The sequence below is a fragment of the Schistocerca nitens genome, chromosome 4, assembly GCF_023898315.1.
Source record: "Schistocerca nitens isolate TAMUIC-IGC-003100 chromosome 4, iqSchNite1.1, whole genome shotgun sequence".
NCBI classification, from domain to species: domain Eukaryota; kingdom Metazoa; phylum Arthropoda; class Insecta; order Orthoptera; family Acrididae; genus Schistocerca; species Schistocerca nitens.
The window spans coordinates 479,598,229-479,620,091 of record NC_064617.1 but is presented as its reverse complement, the minus strand read 5'-3'; positions in this window follow the sequence as shown (position 1 = coordinate 479,620,091).

Here is a 21,863-nt window from a genome sequence, read left to right as displayed (position 1 = left end):
CAGTTAGAGTTACATAGCAGTTTCACGTGTGGCGCCAAACAGCATGTGCGCTTGTAACGCCGGAAATGCATATCCTCCTATTTCCATCTATTGTGCTATAATTTTTTTTCCTTGGTTTGTTACCTCAAGATATGACGTTTCTGTCTCTTTATATATCGTAATTGTTTTACTGTTTATATATATATATATATATATATATATATATATATATATATATATATATATATATATATATATCTCAAGATATGACGTTTCTGTCTCTTTATATATCGTAATTGTTTTACTGTTTGTATATATATATATATATATATATATATATATATGTATATATATATATGCATTTATGTTGGTTTGTTTTGTGAATATTATTTGTATTTATACGCTGGGTCTGGCCTAGGGAAAACTATGCTATCGAACGAATACATCGATAGGTCGTGTGGAGAACCAAAGTGTTTAGGAACTTTGGTAGTGTGAACTCTGCCGCGTGGAGCGCGGGCTGAGCATAGGGGAGTCTGGCTGGAGTAGCAAGTGGAGGAGGTGTGTGGTGTGAAGCTCCCGCGAGTTGCCGCGCTTTCGGGGTTTGGCAGCATGTAATTGCGCTCGACTTGCGATGATAGTTTCTGACATGGTGTCGCGGACGGGAAGCATTAGCTGGCGCACATCAAGAGCCCGTTTCGTCTGGTGACCGTGTCGAGAAGAAGGCGCGCCAACATCCAGCTTCTGCAACAGCGACGGCCGACAATGAGTGACTGTCGCCACATCCTCGATCGACGGCTTCAAACCTTCAATCAACCAACAAGGAAGACTGGAAGCACGTAAAGTTTTAGAACTGTATGGCAGACCTCAGCTTTTCAAACTCTTAAAATTGTTGCATCACAAAATTACAGCTACTTAGCATGAACCTTTGTTGCTCATTGTCCCAATTGCATTACCAAGCAGGGTCCCTTCCTTTTCCGGAATAAACTCGAGTGTCGTTGAAATTCAAACGCCAGCATTAAAGTAAAAGCATTCGATTTCACTGCTTTAATTTCAAAGTTCAGTTAAGGTATTCATAGCTGGCTACAATATTTAGATTACACGAGCACAAATTAAGAGTGCGAGTTTTGTTTGTATATTTTAGCTTACCTGTGACTCCAGCTCAGCTTGGTACGTACTAAATTTTACTATTGTTAATTGTTCAGGATCATTTAATTCAAGTTCGAAGTTAAATCTCTTATTTCTAAATTGCGTAGATTCAAGTAGCTTTTGCAATGATTGTTGAGGTAGCCCAAGACTAACTGTATTTTACTGAATTTCGATATGCTTCAGAAACAAAGTTCACTATTAATTTCAGTCACTAAACTAACTTTCAATTTTCCAGTTTTATTAATTCTTTTGCTAAATTAAGTAAGGGTGTAGCGAAATTTATTACTTCAGACAAACATTCAGTTTTCACACAACGCGTGTCAACCTTCAGTTGCCACGCTTTTAGTGCTAATTATATGTGCAATAACCTTTCTTTTTCAGTTATTATAGTAATTGTCCATAGGACTGGCGACCGTAATTTTCCCCAAATCTCAAATATCTAATTTCCGCTAGTTAATTGTTAACGTAACGGCCGCACATTACTTTCTTTATTAACTTTACCCCATTTCAAAATTAATTTCCACCAGTTTCATTTGCATTTTTCTTTTCATTAAGATGTAACCCTTTCCTCCCTCTTTACCGACAAATTAACCTCGGTGACGATTGCTTTTCCCAAATTTCCCTTAGGTACACACGGTTTAATTTTTCACTGTCATTGAGGTCGATAAGTGAGGGGGAGATTACACGTGGCGACCTGGTGACAGGACAATCTTCGGATTTGAGGTTGTTCTGGACACGAATTTTGTATGGTGCAAATCTCGTAACAAAGTACTGGTTACGTACAGGCCGTTACGTCGGCGAGAATAAGTAGTGGGAGTAATCCTAATTATATTTGAGATTTGGCATTTATATTGAAAATTATTAAAATGAGTGAAGGCAACAATTACCAAAATTTGGTAGACTTTGATACGGAACAATCGGTCGAACAGTGGGAAACACGCACCGCGGTACCCATTGTTCAGGGGCAGGCGGCGAACATGAAAGACGCGACCGCCGAAACGCAACAAAGAGCAGAAATGAAATTCCAAACTTTAGAAAATGATTCGGAATCGGAAGTGAAAATCTAATCTGAATCCCTTGATGACGAATACGGGGAGACAATTAGAGAGGAATCCGCTACGGAAGTAAAACCGGCAGTTTCCGGGAATTTAACTGATTTATTGAATGTTTTGATTAACGAAATCAAGAGTCAATCGGCCAAGCAAGAAGATCAGGCTGCCAAGCAAGAAGCTCAGGCTGCCAAGCAAGAAGCTCAGGCTGCCAAGCAAGAAGCTCAGTCTGAAAAAATTGAACGGATGCTAGACAATCAGAACAAAGCTATTAACGTTGTTAACAACAATGTTGGAGTTGTTAACACAAAAGTTGATAAAATCAAAGAAGATATTGTTGTAATTAATACCGAAATCGGTAATCTTAAACAGGAAATGATAGGCGTTCAGGCGGAAATTGCGAGCATAAATACTCGTTTTTATTCCGAAATTAGCAGAATCGAGAAAAGTGTAGGAGAATCAGTTGCTCCGATCATCGAGAATAAGGTGACGGAACAAATTCAATTAGTGAAAAAAGAGGATCAAAAGAAGGTGGAAACTTTAAAGGCTTTAGTATCCGAAGTAGATACCAAAGTGACGAAGCAGGCTAATACCTGCGAAGAGAAAAAAAGGGAAGTAGAAACGCTTGCGACAACCACTTGCCAAGTAATTACGAGAGTGTCGGAATTAGAAAAGAAACTTGACGAAAAACAGAGGTATGTGCCAATCTATGCACATAGTTCGGAATTGTTGACGAAAGAGGAGCGGTTCGACCCCGTGAAAAAAGGCGGTATACACGCGACGGATTTCATTAAGAATTGTGAAAGAGTTTTACCCAGATAATGGACTGATGAGAGAAAAATTAATGCGATTATTGATGTGTTGGCTGGTGATGCCAAGCGTTGGGGCTTAAACCTCAACATTACGAACCTGACTTTTGACGAATTTAAAAATTTGTTTCTGGCTGAATACTGGTCAGAGCAATAACAGCAAAGTGTCTGGCGCGAATTTGTCGTATCGAGGCCTTTCGATGCGAATTCGCGCGGTTCGAAGAAGGAGTTTTGTGAGGGCTGGATCCGCAAGTTGGAATATTTGCGTGATCGCCGCACGGAATCCGAAATAGTCTGGGAACTCTACAAAAAGCTTCCAGATGATACAAAACGCTACGTAGGAAGCAATTACAAGACAATAAATGATTTCCTGGAAAGAGTGGAGGACGAGGACAATTGGCGCAATAATCGCGACAGTGGTAGAGGCCGTGGTAACAACAACGGGTACCACAGCAAACACAACAACGATAACTATGGGAATAATGCATACCGCAATCTTGGCGGCAATAACAATAGTGGTTCGGGCCGTAATGACAATCGGTACGATGCAAATAATAACAGGAATGACGGAAACCAGTATCATACTAACGTGATACGGGCTTCGCAGAATAGTAATAACGCCAGAGGGTGTGATAAGCCGCCTCGGCAGCATCCGGGGAACGTATCTGCTGGGACGAGACAGGGAAACCATTAGCCGCGCCGGTGAGGGGCCGACCGGGCGTGGAGAAATTTTGGCGACCCAATAACAGTAGAAAACCCAGGTGTCGTCGATATGAAAATTCCGTATGGAATAATCAACGGCGGGAGAATGTGCCAGTGTTAGGAGAAAGGAGTGCGCCCACAAGTAGTAGATCAGCTGTAGACACGGCAGTAGAAAATACATTCACTGTCAGTGAGAACAATTTAAGCAGTGTTCCGGAAATCGATTATAAAGTGGCAGCTGTAATACCCACAGCGGAACTGGAGACTGAGTTTAAGAATGATTCGCAATTGTTGAGAGAAGATCAGATGTCGGATAAAACGTCCGTCATCGAGCGAGGGGATGCAGAGAGGGATGAGGTCTGGTTAAGGCAGTTCGGTCGCTTATACGACGAACTAAGAGATTATAGGGGCCTGTATGGGAGAAGTGTTTATGGGGAGCGCGTGCAGGATTTTCCGCGTCTCGTCCCGACGGAAGATAGTGTTTGTGAAATGATAGAAAGTTCTGGCCCTAACCGGCAGACTTTACTAGAAATAGTTGATGTTAATGGGGAGCACGAGCAAGATTCGTCGTGTCTCGTCCCGCAAGAGTTGGATGTTGAAGTAGTAACGGAAAGTTCTGGCCCTAACCGGCAGACCTTACCGAAAGTCGTAGTGGTAGAAGTAGCCGACCCATGCGACGCAAACCTCCAGTTTAAACATTGCGAGAGTATTAAGGAGAAAGATTACGAAAATTTTAGTGGTAGCCGGACACGATTGGTAGAAAAGCACATAGATTACAGCGTGTATGAGGTTAGAGCTGACATTATACGGTCAGACGATAACAGTGTGGGTTGCGCAAATCTAGAGGAAGTAATTGCAGATACTACTGGGCACATTTCTCCAGGTAGATTGGCAGATGAGATCAATCTGACTAAAGAGGAATCAACGAAGGTGACAATTAGTGAATTGATAGCAAAGCAACACTCACTAGTTGACCAGTTACAGGAAAAGGTTTCGGTATTGGAGGCGAAGCTACAGACTAAGCCTCAGGACAGACGTGTTGAAATTAAAACTGTATGTGAACAGAGGCTGAAAAAGCCGCCAGATAAACCGGATTAAGGATCAAAGCCGGATGGTTTTTTTCTGGAATGACCTGGATATAGACGAGGATTTACTGTGGGAAAATAAAGAAACAGTCGAGGACAAGTGTAGGCAGATAGTAGTGTCTGTTAATATGCACGACCTACAACTAAACGTGTTGATTGACACCGGTGCAGAATTGAGTGCTGTACCTGGGAAAATATTTGAGTTACTGAGAGACAGACCCGGCATCGTAGTTATGCCAGTAACAGGAGTGAAAATTATCGGTGCTACTGGGAAGGCCAGTAAACAGGTCACAAAACAGATTTTTGTCAACTTCGAGATATGTGGGGCACGATTTGAACAAGAGTTTGTCGTCGTGTCAGACTTAACTACGGAAGTAATTATTGGGTTAGATTGGCTATTAAAGTACCGTGCAGTGATTAATTGCGAAAGCAAAACTTTGACATGTACGTCACAAGATAAAACAATAGTAGTTAGTTTTGACGAGGCAGGAGACGGTGTGCATAGGCAATACCAGCCTATACACATTGTTAATTGGCCGGATGACATTGCCGTAGGAATGAGTTTGAACTGCCGTAACGTGAGGAATTTCGGCATTGACAAAAGTGTAGAAAGTGAATTGGAAGAGATAATCAAATTCCCTCCACGGATTGACATTAGTATTGGTGTGAAAAAAGATCGTTTGCGAGAAGTAATGAAGCTAAAAGTCGATGCTGCCATACGTCGTCATGACGCTAAAGCGCGTTTTGCTAAGTTTGCTATCGGAGACTTAGTACTTGTAAAAGCTCATGAGAAATCGAGCGAGATAGACCATGAAATCTCTAAATTTAAGTTTGTTAATAATGGACCATATAAAGTCATTGGTATACCTCACACAAATGCTTATTGCGTAGAGTATCCAAGCTCTGCAAAACTATTAGGTATACGGAACATTGTAGACTTGAAATTGTACCGACCTAGGATCGATTAATACCACACAATGGGTAATTTGTACAGTATGTAAAATAGAGTGTAAGATTTAACGATTTGCTAGATTGCCATGCTTTTGACTGACCAAGGTCATTAAAGAAGTTGTAATTAATAAGTAATTAATTTTGATTAATCAATTTAATTTTAATCAATTTAATCATGATCTAACAACTGAAAAATCCAAGCTGCTAGTTTAAGTTTTCAGCTGAGTCACAGTAGATTAAGGAATGTAAATATGGTTTTGTAAATAGCTGTAAGATTTCATAAATATGTGATTTACTAGTCATTGCCGATGTACTTAGACGCTGTTTTAAGTTTCAGGCTAGTACATGCGTGTGATGATGGACAGGGTTGAGTTATCCATTGTGATAGTGTTTATGGACTCCTTGAGATTACTCGGGAGTGAGTTTTTCCGAAAGAATTCAGTGAAACGGACGTTCTGGAAACGCCGTTACAAGGGCGAGTTAGATCAAGCGTGCCGCACAGGCGGGCGCAACAATACTGGCAAGGCGGAGCCACTGTCGGCTCTTGTGCCGCTGTTGGCTCTTGTGCCGCTGTCGGCATTCTTTGTACTTGCGAGTACGGAAGGTGGAGTTGTTTTTTTTCCCCGGACAGCTGATGTGAAAGAATTCTGCTGTTAATATTTATGTTTTTGTCGATCTGCTGTACATGATTTTCTTGTTTAGCGTTAAATAGATTCTCGTGACGAGAATATCAATTATGAAAAGGTTATACAAAATGTGTAGTCTATTTAATTATTTATTTACGTATTTTGACCTACCTGTTTTTGTGACCATGCACTCTAATTAATTTTGCAAATAGTATTCCACTTCTTATAGTGTTACGAATTTTAATGATTTTGGAATAGCTAAACCATTTTCTATGTTTACTATGAATTTTGATATGTTGTCAACCTGTTTTATTTTGTGCAAGATGACAGAGTGGAATAAGATTAGGAGTGTCTCCACTCAACTATTATTGTCTAAAAAATTCGTTTATGGTTAATTAGACGAATGCTAAATTTTTTTGATGTTTTGAGCATATGCATTTCCGCTGTTTATTTTTTGGGACATTTTCTGAGTCTGTTTACGTTACACGAACATCCTCAGACAATGTGGGGCACGTGTAACGCCGGAAATGCATATCCTCCTATTGCCATCTATTGTACTATAATTTTTTTTTCCTTGGTTTGTTTCTCAAGATATGACCTTTCTGTCTCTTTATATATCGTAATTGTTTTACTGTTTGTATATATATATATATATATATATATATATATATATATATATATATATATATATATATATATATGCATTTATGTTGGTTTGTTTTGTGAATATTATTTGTATTTATACGCTGGGTCTGGCCTAGGGAAAACTATGCTATCGAACGAATACATCGATAGGTCGTGTGGAGAACCAAAGTGTTTAGGAACTTTGGTAGTGTGAACTCTGCCGCGTGGAGCGCGGGCTGAGCATAGGGGAGTCTGGCTGGAGTAGCGAGTGGAGCAGGTGTGTGGTGTGAAGCTCCCGCGAGTTGCCGCGCTTTCGGGGTTTGGCAGCATGTAATTGCGCTCGACTTGCGATGATAGTTTCTGACATGGTGTCGCGGACGGGAAGCATTAGCTGGCGCACATCAAGAGCCCGTTTCGTCTGGTGACCGTGTCGAGAAGAAGGCGCGCCAACATCCAGCTTCTGCAACAGCGACGGCCGACAATGAGTGACTGTCGCCACATCCTCGATCGACGGCTTCAAACCTTCAATCAACCAACAAGGAAGACTGGAAGCACGTAAAGTTTTAGAACTGTATGGCAGACCTCAGCTTTTCAAACTCTTAAAATTGTTGCATCACAAAATTACAGCTACTTAGCATGAACCTTTGTTGCTCATTGTCCCAATTGCATTACCAAGCAGGGTCCCTTCCTTTTCCGGAATAAACTCGAGTGTCGTTGAAATTCAAACGCCAGCATTAAAGTAAAAGCATTCGATTTCACTGCTTTAATTTCAAAGTTCAGTTAAGGTATTCATAGCTGGCTACAATATTTAGATTACACGAGCACAAATTAAGAGTGCGAGTTTTGTTTGTATATTTTAGCTTACCTGTGACTCCAGCTCAGCTTGGTACGTACTAAATTTTACTATTGTTAATTGTTCAGGATCATTTAATTCAAGTTCGAAGTTAAATCTCTTATTTCTAAATTGCGTAGATTCAAGTAGCTTTTGCAATGATTGTTGAGGTAGCCCAAGACTAACTGTATTTTACTGAATTTCGATATGCTTCAGAAACAAAGTTCACTATTAATTTCAGTCACTAAACTAACTTTCAATTTTCCAGTTTTATTAATTCTCTTGCTAAATTAAGTAAGGGTGTAGCGAAATTTATTACTTCAGACAAACATTCAGTTTTCACACAACACGTGTCAACCTTCAGTTGCCACGCTTTTAGTGCTAATTATATGTGCAATAACCTTTCTTTTTCAGTTATTATAGTAATTGTCCATAGGACTGGCGACCATAATTTTCACCAAATCTCAAATATCTAATTACCGCTAGTTAATTGTTAACGTAACGGCCGCACATTACTTTCTTTATTAACTTTACCCCATTTCAAAATTAATTTCCACCAGTTTCATTTGCATTTTTCCTTTCATTTAGATGTAACCCATTCCTCCCTCTTTACCGACAGATTAACTTCGGTGACGATTGCTTTTCCTAAATTTCCCTTAGGTACACACGGTTTAATTTTTCACTGTCATTAAGGTCGATAAGTGAGGGGGAGGTTACACGCTATATACACACAGCTACTTAAAAATATACTTTAATTTTTTTAGTGAATCTATAAATTGTAAACGATATATAAACGTCATAAACTCTGTCAGTCATAATGGCAAATGTATTTAGCATGATTTGATACAAACCTTTAACTTGTCTAATGTAGGTAAGTTACCACACATGCTTAATGCTTTATGTTTCTTTATATAGTTACACATATTACGGCATGTAACAGTTTATAATTCATGGCACACAGTAACAACAGCTCGCCATAAGTAGTTAGTATGAATGAATCAGGAATCAAGCTTTCGATAAACCTCGCTAGAAATTGTCAGGTAGGTATTGTGTTGCATTTTTGAGCTCTACAGATCGAGTTATAGACTGTCCAGACGACAGTTTTATCAACGCTAGTCTTTGAATTTATTAAAGTAATAATGCAGATTCGTGGCATCCCATATCATCCTTTTTCCAATTTGTTAATAACCCATTTCCTGGAACCTAATATAAGGAAGAAATGATGTTCTTCATAATTAGGTCTTATTGTACAGTCACAAGCATCATATCCTACGTATGTAAGTTAATCATGGAAAAGGAAGGCAGAGTTCAGTGTCATGTTGCTGGCGAGTTGCAGCGAGGATGCAAACGCGCCACTGCCTGCCAGTGCCACAGTTCTTTTCGCTGGGCTGCCACGCTAAAGTGCCGCTGCCCGTCAACGCAGTAGTTGTCACGACGCCGGCGATTTCACGCTGCTAGCTGTCAGTGCCGCATTTCTTTTCCCTAGGCTGCCGCACCTTGCGCCGCTGCCTGATCACGCCTCAGCTGTCTTACGACCGTTCCATCTAACCTGCCACCATCATCTGATCGTCAACTTCAAGTCGTAGCCTGTCCGTGCCACTGCCTCTGCATCGCGACACATTCATGCTGCAACATCTGCTCGTCACTGTAGTCGTGGTACTGCATCACCTGAACGCCACCATCATGCTGCAACCTTTCTGTGCCACTGTCTCTTCTCAGTGACGCATACACACAGCATACCAGCACAATGATTCCACAGGATCACCTGAACGTCACCTTCATTCCAAAGCCTTTCTGTGCTACCACCTATGTACTCTGACACATTCACGCCACCACTATCAAACTACAGCATCCCCAGATCGACGCCATCGTACTGCAGCATCATCTAATGACTGCGTTCCCCGAGGTAGTGTTAAAGGCCCTTTGCTGTTTATATAAACGATGTGCGAGACAATCCCAGCGTCTAAGGTTGTTTGCAGATGACGCTGCCGTTTATCGATTAATAAAGTCATCAGAACAAATAGCAAAACGATTTAGAAAAAATATGACTACGGTGCGAAAATTGGCAATTGACCCTACATAAGGAAAAGTGTGAGGCCATACACATGAGCGCTACAAGGAATCCGTTAAACTTCGGTTACACAATAAATCAGTCAAATCCAAAGGCCGTAAATTCAACAAAATACCTAGGAATTACAATTACGAACAACTTAAATTGGAAGTAACACACAGAAAAAGTTGTGGGGAAGGCTAGCCTAAGACTGCGTTTTATTGGCAGGACACTTAGAAAATGTAACAGACCTACTAAGGAGACTGCCTACTCTGTTGCGTGGTGTGGGATCATCACCAGATAGGATAGACGGAGTACATCGAAAAAGTTCAGAGAACGGCAGCACGTTTTGTACTATCTTGAAATAGGGGAGAGAGTGTCACTGAAATGATACAGGAATTGGGTTGGACATCATTAAAACAAAAGCGTTTTCGTTGCGACGGAATATTCTCACTAAATTCCAATCACCAACTTTCTCCTCCGAATGCGGAAATATTTTGTTGACGCCGACCTACATAGGGACAACGATCACCATGATAAAATAACGGGAATCAGAGCTCGTACCAAAAGACGTAGGCGTTCGTTCTTTCCGTGCACTATACGAGTTTGGGAGAATAGAGAATTGTGAAGGTGGTTAGGTGAACTCTCTGCCAGAGTATCCCTGTAGATGTAGATGTAGATGTACATGCTGCAGCGTTTGTGTGCTGCCATCTCTGTGCAGGGACCCAGCCACATCGCTGCCATCATACCACAGCACCTCCTGGCCGCCTCTGTCGTGCCACAGCTTCGGCTGATGCCATCTTCACGCCTCACCCACCCTGTGCCCCGGCTTCTGCACTGCGACACATCCATCCATCTGCATCGTCCAGAGCATCTTCTGGTCACCAGTCTTCCTGCCACAACATCAGCTGATTGCCACTTTCATGCCGCGGCCTTCCTGTGCTACTCCCTCTGTGTTGCAGATTCTCCGCTGCGACACGCCCACGCCACTGTCGTTGTGCTGCAGTATCTCCTGGTCGCTGCCATCGTGCTATAGCATCACGTGATGGCCTCCTTTCTGCTGCAGCCTTCCCTTGCTGTGGCCTCTGCGCCGAGACACATCCGCGCTAGCTCTAGTCATGCCATAGCATTTTCTGGTCACCTTCACTTTGGTGCAGCTTTTCGGTGTCACTGCCTCCACACCGCATCACATCTGCTACTGCCGTGCCGCTGATGTCTCTTACCTGCAGTGCCTCCATCACACCACTGCCTCCATGAAACAGCTGTCTCTGACCCACAACATCTCTACTGTCATTGCTGCCTCCATGCTGCAGTGTCACCTCACTGCAGATATCGATACCAGACGTCACTCTCAGCAGTAAATAACATCAACCGAGCGAGTGAGAGAGTTTTAAGATTATTAACACCAATTGCTGCTATTTCTTGTAGTGTTTCGGATCATCAGCCATTGCCATTGAAATTAATAAACAGCAAAGTAATATATGGAATTAAACCAGCCTCCAGTTGTGGAAGATAGTAATCCAAAGCTCTTGACCCAGGTTTCAATCCATAGAAATGGGCCTTCTTCAGAAGTCTTATTACGTTTTACATGCTGATCATGACGTGCCGCCAATAGGCTTAATCATAATTGACGACAAATTACGACTAAGCCTATAGGTGACACATCATGAGCAGCATACAACACGTAATAAGACTTCTGAAGAAAGCCCATTTCATGGGTTGAAACCAATTAAAATTCACAAATTATGACTAAATCTATTGGTGGCACATCATGATCATCATGTAAAACGCAATAAGACTTCTCAAGAAGGCCAATTTCAATTCGTTGATACCTAGATCAAGAGCATTTAAGTACTAGCTTCCTCAGCTGGTGGCTGTTTTTACTCCATATATTACATTTGCACAGTTTCTGCTGCTGCCATGCTTAAGATTCTAAATAGCAAAATGATTTTGGACGGAGGGTGCAGGTAGTGGCGCAGGAGTTTCTACACTACTGGCCATTAAAATTGCTACATTACGAACAAATGCAGATGATAAACGGGTATTCATTGAACAAATATATTATATTAGAACTGACATGTGATTACATTCTCACGCAGTTTGGGTGCATAGATACTGAGAAATCAGTACCCAGAACAACCACCTCTGGCCGTAATAACGGCTTGAATCTCGTGTACAGGTACAGCTGCCCATGCAGCTTCAACACAATACCACAGTTCATCAAGAGTAGTGGTTGGCGTATTGTGACGAACCAGTTGCTCGGCCACCATTCACCAGACATTTTCAATTGGTGAGAGATCTGGAGAATGTGCTGGCTAGGGCAGCAGTCGAACAGTTTCGGTATCCAGTAAGGCCCGTACAGGACCTGCAACATGCGCTCGTGGATTATCCTGCTGAAATGTAGGGTTTCGAAGTGATCGAATGAAGGGTAGAGCCACGGGTTGTAACACATATGAAATGCAACGTCCACTGTTCAAAGTGCCGTCAATGAGAACAAGAGGTGACCGAGACGTGTAACCAATAGCACCCCATACCATCACGCCGGGTGATACGCCAGTATGAAGATGATGAATACATGCTTCCAATGTGCGTTCACCGCAATGTCGCCAAACACGGATGCGACCATCATGATGCTGTAAACAGAACGTGGGTTCATCCGAAAAAATGACGTTTTGCCATTCATGCACCCAGGTTCGTCGTTGAGTACACCATCGCAGGCGCTCCTGTCTGTGATTCAGCGTCAAGGGTAACCGCAGCCATGGTCTCCGAGCTGATAGTCCATGCTGCTGCAAACGTCGTCGAACTATTCGTGCAGATGGTTGTTGTCTTGCAAACGTCCCCATTTGTTGACTCAGGGATCGAGACGTGGCTGCACGATCCGTTACAGCCTTGCGGATAAGTTGCCTGTCATCTCGACTGTTAGTGATACGCGGCCGTTGGGATCCAGCACGGCGTTCCGTATTTGTGGTGACGAACCCAGAAGGTACACACCTTTAAGCATCTCAAATGGTAGACCAGTGTGTCAGCACTACCAACAGAGGCGTCTCGTTTTGGAACGAATTGTTTGATTGTGATCCGTCGATCTCGTCGGATGATGGTATCCGCACATTCGAACATCGCAGGAGGCACAGCTGGGTGCGGCCAGTCGGCACACAGGAGATCAGACAGGTGTGCGTGACTTTGTTGCGATGTTGACAGACGCCTCACCCAAAGCACTGTGCTTTTTTTGTCCACTGAAAAGTATCCGTATACATTCTGCAAGTGCCTATGACTATCTGCGATGCTCTGATTTACCGCTTAAGTGGAGTTAGAACGGAATTTTTTTCACATTTTAGAACTTTTATCTCATTATAAATTTTGCATTTTCCGAATAAAATTATATATATATATATATATATATATATATATATATATACTCACATGGCAAGCGTTTTATTTTTTTAAAATATAATGTACATTGGTTGAAAATGTTAAAAATTTTGTGTGCATTTCTCAAGATCTAATAAAATCGGTAATTTTTTATATAGAAGGCTGTCGACTGCTGTGTTGTAAAGGTTAAATTACGTGTTTGTATTGGTAGCACTGTCAAAAACAGCATTCTATATTTTCATAGGATAAACACGCGTTGTACGTAGAAATGCTAACGTTTTTCCGAGAAAAAGTGACGAATAGATTGGTAAATCTCTCAAAAAATAAATTATGGCGCCAAAACGAAGTGTTTTTAAGAAACGTGAGTTTCATGGTAATAGATTTTAGAATAAAGGGAAACACTGTGTTCAACAAGTGGCATGTGAAGTTACAGATAATGAAATACAGGCAAACCTGTCGGTATCTAGAGGAACACCCGTTATTGCTTCAAAGATTAAAATAAAGCGTTCTGATACACGGTTTTGTCAAAACGAAAGTGATCTAAATAGTACATTAGGTTACATTCTGATAGGTTTACACATCCTAACAAGGGTTTTAGGTAAATGTGTGTGTTGTAAAACATATGGAGGGCCAGTTAGTTTACATGAAAGTGAGGTGTCAAATGGACTAGCCAGAAAACTTATCAATAATTGTGCCACTTGTAAATATACTCATTGATTTCGGAATTCTGATAATTATAAAGAGAATTATTTTGAAGTAAATGTTAGGTGGTTTTATGGATTGGGAGCTATTGGCAAAGGACACACTGCAGCAGAAACAATTTATGCCGTGATGCATAATCTACACCCACCTTGTAAGATCGACAGGTATGCAGGAGTTATTGCAGCTGCTGTGGAATATGTTGCATGTAAGTCAATGAAGGCTGCTGCAAACGAAGCTGTTGAAATAAATGATGGTATGACTAACACACCAGTGTAGCTTTTGATGGCACTTGGCGGAAGTTCAGCTACAGTTCTAATAATTCTGTTGCTATGATGACCAGTGTGGATACTGGGAAGGTAATAGATTTCCAGATTTTAACCAAACATTGTTATAAATATAAATCAGGTAATGAAGAAGGACATACCTGTGACAGAAACTATGAAGGAACAAGTGGTGGTGTGGAGACCTCCACAACTATTGAAATTTTTAGTTGATCTGTGAACGAAAGTGGAGTGTGGCACACTAAGTTCTTAGGTGATGGGAACTCAAAAGCATATAACAGTGTAGTAGCCGCTCAGCCTTATGGTGAGAAGATTATCACAAAACCAGAATGTGTTGGTAATGTGCAGAAGAGAATGGGTACCAGGTTGAGGAAGTTGAAGCAAAGTTTGATAGACCAGAAAGTTTATGATGGTAAAACCATAAGAGGTAGGTTGACAGATAAAATGATTTATGAACTACAGCAGTATTATGGGATGGCCATTACAAATAATTCTGAGGATTTATTGAAAATGAAGCAGGCAGTATGGGCTACCTTCGTCCACAGACTGTCAACTGATGAAAAACCAGTACACCACCTACGCCCTCTTGGACCTGATTCAAGGTGCAAACTGCATCAGAGAATTTGAAAGGATGGACAAGGTTCGCATTGATGAAACAGAGTATGAAACACAGTTGGCCTCTAAGGAGTCCAGAAAGAAGAAAAAACTTGGAAAAAGATCAAGAGGATAATATACAATAGGGTGCTTCCAAGTGACTAAAAATAAAAAAAATAAGCATATATTAAGTGAGTTACAGTGTTTTGAAATTTTAGAAGCCAATCATGAAAATTTACGTTTTCTGTTGCATTTTTGCCTAAATCTCAAAAACCACTTCGAGTAGGCTATTCAAATTTTCAGCGAGTAATAACATACATATCCTGAGTGTACTGAACTAAAAGGAGAATATAATGTTATGAATGATTAAAATTATTTAGGATAATGTATAAAAAAGTACACAATATTTTAACCATGTAAATAAAAAATTGTATTTCCGAAAACACTGGCTGAAATGCAGTTATTGTAGTTCAGTAGACTCAGAACATGCATTTTAATGTCCTGTAAAGGTTTCATGTCAATGGCTACAGTGGTTCCTGAAATACTGGGAAGGCAAGACACAAAATGTAACATTGTCGGGATAAGGCGTTCCAACTACCCTTAAAGAAACTTAATGAATGCTCTCTGCTAGGAACACACCTGCGCTACAGTTGCCATTTGAAAGTTTATGTATAGTGTTGCCACCTATCAGACATTTATGAAACAACTAAGGCTGAAGCGGGAATATTCCACCATGTTGCACAATAAATTTCCTATGCTTTCATCCGAAATTGGCCAAGAAAAGAAAAATACACACATCAAAAAAAGTTTTGCATCACCCCAGTTCCCAAACTCCTGAAGTTGGACGTTGGCTGTGGATATTTTATCACATACACAGTCCATTTGACTGTTCAGAGACGTCATTAAACCCGGCCAAGGATATAATCGACCATGCATGAGCAACGCCTGTTAGACGGAGAGGGTCCGACACCCGATCAGTTCCAGTCAATCCACCAGGAAGGAGGTACACGGCTTGTGTTGTCTGTAGTTCAACCATGACTAGAAGGTCAATACCGTGGTTCGATCACGTCCGCATTGTTCCTTTATGCCAGGAAGGGCTCTCAACAAGGGAAGTGTCCAGGAGTCGCGGAGTGAACCAAAGCGATGTTGTCCGTACATGGAGGAGATACAGAGAGACAGGAACTGTCGATGTCATGCCTCGCTCAGGCCGCCCAACGTCTACTTTCGCTGTGGATGACCGCTACCTACGGATTATGGGTCGGAGGAACACTGACACCAACGCCACCATGTTCAATAAAGCCACATGACCTCGTGTTACGCATCAAACTGTGCGCAATAGGCTACATGATGCGCTACGTCACTCCCGGCGTCCATGGCGAGGTCCATCTTTGCAGCCACGACACCATGCAGCGCGATGCAGACGGGCCCAACAACATGCCAACTGGAACGCTTAGGATCGGCATCACGTTCTCTTTACCGATGAGTGTTGCATATGTCTACAACCAGACAATCATAGGAGAGGTATTTGGAGGCAACTCGGACAGGTTGAACCCCCTAGACACACTGTCCAGCGAGTACAGCAAGGTGGAGGTTGTCTGCAGTTTTGGTGTGGCATTATGTGTGGCCAATGTGGCCATGGAAGGCGCCGTAAAGAATGTACGATACGTGAAAGCCATCCTCCGACCGACAGTGCAACCATATTTGGTGAGGCATTCGTCTTCTTGGAGGCAATTCGGTCCCCCATCGTGCACATCTTGGAAATGACTTCCTTCAGGATAACGACATCACTCGACTAGGGTGGCCAGCATGTTCTCCAGACATGAACCGTAACGAACATTTCTGGGATAGGTTGAAAAGGGCTCTTTATGGACGACGTGAACCAGTAACCACTCTGAGGGATCTACGCCGAATGGCCGTTGAGGAGTGAAGCAATCTGGACCAACAGTGCCTTGATGAACTTGTGGATAGTAAGGCACGACGAATACAGCCATGCATCAAGGCAAGATGACGTGGTGGTGGGTATTAGAGGTACTGGTGTGTACAGCAGGCTGGAACACGAGCTCTGAAGGTCTCCCTGTATGGTGCTACAGCATGCAATGTGTGGTTTTCATGAGTAATAAAGGTACCGGTGTGTACAGCAATCTTGACCACCAGCTCTGCAGGTCTCGCTGTATGATTGTAAACATACAATGTGTGGTTTTCATGAGCAATAGAGGTACCGGTGTGTACAGCTATCTGGACCACCAGCTCTGAAGGTCTCACTGTACGGTGGTACAGCTTGCAATGTGTGGTTTTCATGAGAAATAAAAAGGGCGGAAATGATGTTTATGTTGATCTCTATTCCAATTTTCTTTACAGGTTCCGGAACTCTTGGAAACGAGGTGATGTAATACTTTTTCTGATGTGGTATATGTTGCATTGCTTGTGGAACGCTCCTGGTCTAAAGGGGAAACATTTCCACCAAAAATCACGAAAAGTTCTTGACCAATTTTCTTCATATTTTTACGTGATGTTATAATGAACACTGAGACGGAGGCTATATTTTGAACATATATGTAATGGATAACTGTATACTTAATACATAAAGAGGAAACGTTGTTACTGTTGTGTACGACTTCGTACACAATTGTAAGAGGAGATGGGCTACAGAGTGGTGACCAGCTGTGGTCGTAGGAAAGCTGAACAGGAGCAGAAACAAGTTAGAGCAACATACAGAATATTTACTTGACATGTACTTCTCCAATTGTACGAAGACACATTACAAATTATGGTTCAATAAACAGAGTCCAGTTATGGCCATGTTACAAGGAAGAGACTCCAAATTCGTGTGGAGCTGAATCGTTGCCGCTGGTCATCCTATACTGTGGCATCACAGGGTTTATAGTCTACAGCGGCGGCAGGCATGGCTCGGCATATGTGCTCCACTGGGTCCATCGGATCCCGCACGACCGCTATCCCGCTATCGGCGTTGGACGGAAACGTGCATTTCTGTTGCGATCTGTGGAACATGATGCTGTAATGACCAATCACATATGGGCTATGTATGCTTAAACATGATGTATATTTATAAATGGGATATATATAAAAGGGAAGCGCTTGAAGGGTCGTTCAACAATATACTTAAAATTTTTACACGATAGATGGACAGACACTACATATTTTTAATATATGTACTAAATAAATATATATGTAATGTATTAAGAAGAAATGTTGTTACTATGCATCTCGAATAGTCCTTGATAGGTTCACTTGCAACTCATAAACTATATAAACTGAAGATAAGTACCTACCAAAATCCTGTCCAAATGTTATACAATCCATACACTTGCAGCTTATAGCCGAAAACGGTGCAATGGGACTGTTTTCTCGTAACTGTAGTCACTGAATTTAAACTTGTGTGTTTGTGTGTGTGTGTGTGTGTGTGTGTGTGTGTGTGTGTGAAATCAAAATTAATTCTTGATAGGCGTTTCCGCTAAGTTCCTAACGTGTAGTTGCTGCCAATTAACAATATTTAAATGAAACGTACCTCGTTGCCTTACAGTCGTTAAATAATGTGTATAGAGACCAAACTTTGGATTTATGACATTGCATGAAGTATCGCCGACCATGCTTTCGTCCACAGGAAAATAACGGTTTTCGACGACAGTAAGAAATTACAGAAAGTCTTCTAAAAATTTTCATTTGGTATAATAGCTGTAAGCTCTTTTTAAATGCTGAAACATGCGAGATAAAACCCACAACAGCGAAAATAAAACACCATACCATTCTGTTGGAATATTATTGATAAATATCATGAACATGTCACATCTCACAAGTTCACTGATACGAGAAACTGAAGGAAGAAATTTACTTTCGCGTCATGTAACACTGCCAAGTAACATAGCTCGATAAAGCTTGAACCATACTTAGAACAAACTGCTACAGTATAGCGCAAAATGTAAATGCAAGAATTATGCAATGAGGCGAACAGAAACGACACTTTAATTCACAGACGATAAAGTGAAGGTACCGCAGGTTATTAAGGTCCCCTGGACATTATAAAAGGCGGGACATGGCTCTTAAAAGGGTGTGTGGTCACCATGAACGGTCACCATGCCCTGCAACGTGTTCCTAAGCTGGTCGCTACGCTGATAAGAAGTTCTTGCGGTAGGGCATTCCGTTCATCCAGCAGAGCAGTTAACAGACGGTGGACATGCCGCAGTACGTATCCCCAACACAGCGCACATGTGTTTAGTAGGCTTTAATTCGGAAAAACGGGCAGGCCAGTCCAGCCGCCAAACATCGTCTAGTTCCGAGAGCTGCTCCACTCGTGCTGTTCGATGTGGTCGGCATTGTAATTCATAAAGACTAAGTCTGGGCCGACTGCATGTAACATTATACTTCCCCACACCACATGGACCAACAGAACGCTCATGTTCGATCATGTTCATGGGTGCATTACGTGTTCCCATCTCCCGAATTATGAGTGAACATCCAGGATCATTCAAACCGAATCGCTCGCATCCGAGAAAAGCACGCGTCTCTATGCTCTCGGCACAATCTCAAACGGTGCCGTCTGTCAATGTAACTCGGTGTATTAGTCGCCGTGTCAATGTTACATGCGGTTGCAACTGCACCTGCTGTCTGACGTGGGTGCTTTATGCAAAATATAGTTGGCCGTGGCCGACCACCTCCCCTCGTTATGCAGCAGTACTTGTGTTTGGGAACGCTCTTATGCACTTGAAACAACGCTGGAAGCAATACTACACTCCTGGCCTACATTTATCTCACTTCGTCCTCCACAGTTTCCCATGATTCTTCCCCCGTGTGAAATCATCCAGATGCTGTCTGTGGTCCATATTGCAATGAAGAACACCACGACGCTTTAGGGTGACTGCCGTTCGCTGGCTGTACCATACTCTCCTCTCCGTTCACGCGATTTCTTCGTGTTACGGGGCCTGTCACATATGGCGCTAGAGTCACTCTGACCTCGCGCCATGTGATTCCCAACTTTCTGTACACGACCAGGAGACCTCTGCCAACATACTACTGCAGTTTCGCTCATTTTCAACGATTACTTATTTTGTTATGTTACTATGAGGGTTGGAACTTAAAAATATTGGCAACCATTTATTCACAACCGATAAAAAACAGTTACTTGTTTGCACCTGTTACTGTCCTTCAGAGTAGCCACCAGCGTTGTGTAGAAGCCGTTGCTAGCGATGTGGAAGGCGTAGTACACCGTTAGCAGAGCCTGTTCTGTTGATGGTGCGAATGGAGCGGTCTACTGCCTGTCGAATCTCTGAAACAGTTCTGAAGCGTGAGCCACGAAGTGGTTCCTTCATTTTCGGAATCAAATCAAAGTCACAAAGACTTCAGTCCGGGGAGTATCGTGGATGGTCTAGTACCTCCCAGTCCCATCGATCGAACAGAGCAGCCACAGCTTGCACCGTATGCGTCCGCACAATGTCGTGCAAAATGATGGGTGGGTTGCGCAGAAAGTGTCGCCGCTTCTTTCGCAAAGGTGGTCGCACGTGATGCTCCAACAACGAACAGTAATACTGTGCATTGACGGTCTGCCGTGGAGGAACGTAATGCGTTAGGATAACACCATCACATTCGTTCACGAGAATCACCATAACTTTACACCGCTCTATTCGCACCATCAGCATAGCAGGCTTTGCTTACGGTATACTACGCCTTACACATCGCTGGCAACGGGTTCTACACAGCCCTGGTGACTACTTTGAAGGGCAGTAACAGATGCAAACATGTAACTCTTTTGTATCGGCTGCGAATAAATAGTTGCCACTATTTAAGTTCCAACCCTGGTATATCTACGTTGTCGTTAAGTTTTGTAGGGCAGCCTATTTAGCGATAATACTAGCGAGCCGTCCGAAATGGGGCAATCACGAAAAATCAGTATTAGAGATCACGAGAGTAATATGACTTTTCAGGGAGAGTACAAAGGCGCCCAGGACGCAAGTGGAATGGGATAGATAATCCGCAGTGCTGCCATTCACTGTAGCGTGGCTTGCGGAGCATATATGTACGCGTAGAGCGCTAATCGTAATTACAATTTGAAGTACGTGCAGGTGGCGTGATAACTTATTTACAATAGTTTATATGACAAGTGGCGCCACGGTCCCACCTGGCGCCGTTTCCATATGTACCCTCCTCGTCGCCCCTTGAAGAGACCGCCGCGTCCACCGGCGGTTGTCGCTTGTCGCGCGGTTTGATGCATGGCTGTGGCGCTGCGCCGCGCCTAGCAAATTCATGGAAGAACCTCCTTAAATGATGCCTTTAATTAGAAATTTTATTTATGCTCGAGCGTAAATTATATCGTATTACTTCGGTGCTGTTGGCGACCTCGGTAAGAATTACTTCAGAACAGCGAGAGACGCATACTAAATATGGTTTTATTATATTTTAAGAGATGAAACAAACTGGCTTTAACAGCAGGAGGTCCCCGCTTGAGTGTCCCGAACGAAACTTTGATTACAGCTTGCGCAATACAGGCCACCATTTAATAATCATCATTAGTCACAAGGATGCGAGACGGACATTGCTTTACGAGGCAATTTCATTATTTGCTAGTACTAAAAAAAAATTACTCAAATAATCCGCCCGAGGGTGACTTCTGCTCCCTTGTAGCCACCTGTCGCGTAATTTAACTGACTAGCGCGTGTTTCACGTTTATTTACGACTCTGCATGGAGTATCGGCTTCGTAGTTCTGTTAGCAAGTTATCAGCCTCGTTAGTGTCAAATGCCAATTATATTCTGAAAAAGCGGAACAATACACAGAAAAAATAGCAATTTATGATTTTGTGAGGTCCAACAACCTCCAGATGCTTAACAAAAGAGAACATGGTGCATAGTAGAATGTAATGTATATTTTTCTTTATTTAAATTGTGCTATTAGCTAATTTCGATGTGCTATTAGCTAATTAAGACGACTTGTCATTTTGAATCACATGTGTACTGTTACGTATTACTTGTCGTAACCGTCAAATTATTTTTCATTACACTTAAAAACCAGATATTATGTTCCATCCTTACGTTGTGAATGGCTCCACATTGACAT